This window comes from Triplophysa rosa, unplaced genomic scaffold (assembly GCF_024868665.1).
Source record: "Triplophysa rosa unplaced genomic scaffold, Trosa_1v2 scaffold591, whole genome shotgun sequence".
Taxonomy (NCBI): Eukaryota; Metazoa; Chordata; class Actinopteri; order Cypriniformes; family Nemacheilidae; genus Triplophysa; species Triplophysa rosa.
Window position 1 is genome coordinate 1 of NW_026634606.1, and position 2,351 is coordinate 2,351.

Here is a 2,351-nt window from a genome sequence, read left to right on the forward strand (position 1 = left end):
ATGTGTAGATTTGGGCGGTCTTAGTCAAATCATGTTACGAAGTTACGTAGATTCGCCGGGGTGTGGTTACACGAGGCATTTCAGGCAAGTCTGGTTGAGCATTCGCTTTTAGATAGAATGCATCTTTTATTCCCACACTTTCATTTGTGCAATTTTACGTGTCTAATACATGCATGGGCAACTTATAACACACCAAAAACACAGAAAAACACGTACTTCCGCCATATGACCCCTTTAACAATAGCCGTGGTGATTCTGCAGAGAAGCTCGCAAGCTTCTTCGCAGCGCAGCGCAGCACAGCACAGCACAGCACAGCACAAGCACTACCTGAGCACACAGATAAAGCCTTGATTTAAAGGTTGGTAAGCGATCAAGTTTAGTAAAGTGCTTTTTTATTCTTGTTTAATTAAAATACTTTAAAGTTTAAAACTTTGTTTAGAAGCTGACAGCCTATCATTAGTTTCAGTTTGGTGATAAGACTTATCATACATTCATTTAGCTAAATACCAAATGTATTTTTTTTTAGTTTTCGAATGACTGACTGTGCATGATATTCGTATTCTAAAAACTATATTTCTATTTAGCTAAAGTATGCATGACGTCGATCATCAAACTGAAAGTATAAGGGAAAGAGTTTTCATACATGGTGTTTTAACGTTTAAATTATATTTAATCATATTTATTAACACATACGAAGTGCTTTAATAAACATCATCACTTACCAACCTTTAAAATATGTGTGTCCTGCTTGAGAGACACCGGCTTTTCTTTTAACAGACTCCACTTTCATTCGAACATTTATCTAGTTGTTTTTTCTGTTTCTTCACTGTTAACAATATAAACATGATGATATCCCAACCTGTGTTTTTGTATCGTCTTTATAGTAAAATGTCCTGTCTGCTTTGTTAACGGGTTTTTATTGTGCGAGCTTGTTCTGCAATGTTTACAAAATCTAAATTGTAAAATAATAACTTTCTCAAACTTTGTTTTATAAAAGCGATAAACTAATTTTTGAGGTCATACCCATAACCCCATTTACACAGACCGCTGATCCCAGAAAATTGCCATAACATTGCCAGAGGCCTTCGGTGTGAACGCAAATGCATCCCGGATTGATCCGTAAAGTGATTCCGGAACATTAACAGGATGAATCTCGGAAAGCGCCCTGTGTGAACAAATGGCATGAGTAAGGGTATGTGTAGACCAGAGGTGGGCAAACTACGGCCCGCGGGCCACATCAGGCCCCCCAAGCAATTTCATCCGGCCCGCGAGGCGGTTTTTAAATGTATTCAATAACATTGCGTTCAGTTAGGATTTTGGTGAAAATGACTAAATTGATGTAATACAGACAAAATCCATTAGGTGGCGCGAGTCTACAATGCAGCATACTTGAGTAAAAATGAAAAGAGAGGCAGACATGCGCTTTTGCGCTAGCTAGACGGGCGTGTTTAAACGCTGCGATCGCTTAACGTGTCTTTTGAAGCGCCTCACGCTGAGGCGGGAATTTCTGTTATCAAAAGCGCATCTCAAGACACTTGCGTCCTGAGCCCTGAGAAAGAGATACGGCTGTGACGTAGGATTCTGCAATCGGTCACTATTGCTGAGAAATGCTCTAAGAGAGACTGCTTTTAATTTCACTTCTTATAAATCCGATTTAGCTAAATGGCGGACTGTGAAATGGTTCCGTCATAGATATATAAGAGTTTGGTTCGAAAATGAGATAACTCTGTTTAAAAATAATCTAAAATCATGTAGGCTATTTTTATTGTGCATTCCAATTAAAGTGCAGTTGCTTTTTGATTTCAAGCCACGCTTACTCAAAAAATACAGCTAACTAACGCAATAAAACACAAGAAAAACATGATAACATAATAAAAAATATGATTTTTATTTTTTTTTAAAAACGTAACCAAACTCTTCATATAGTTCCCCTAGTGATACTGGTGAATATGGCGTAGCTCTCAACCAATCAGATTCGAGAACCAGAATAATTGTACAAGTGGCTCACAATGGATATAAATTAAATTGAGAGCGGTTTGCAATGCCAAATGTTTAACTTGTAATATTACAATGTTTCATTTTTTTAGACATGTATATTACACATCTGATTTCACATTAGTACATGTATAACCTAGATGTGCAGAAAAGTATTAGTGGTGGTGTTTTTTTTTTTAATATAAAAGAGTTAGATCAGTTTAGATATTTATTGCATTTTAAAAGCCATAAATTAAGCATTGATCAGAATTAAGTTTACCCTTTTGGTTCAGCCCTCCACTACAGTCCAATTTCTCATGTGGCCCATTGGGATTAATTGCACACCCCTGAATTAGAGGAATATTTGAAAATGTCAA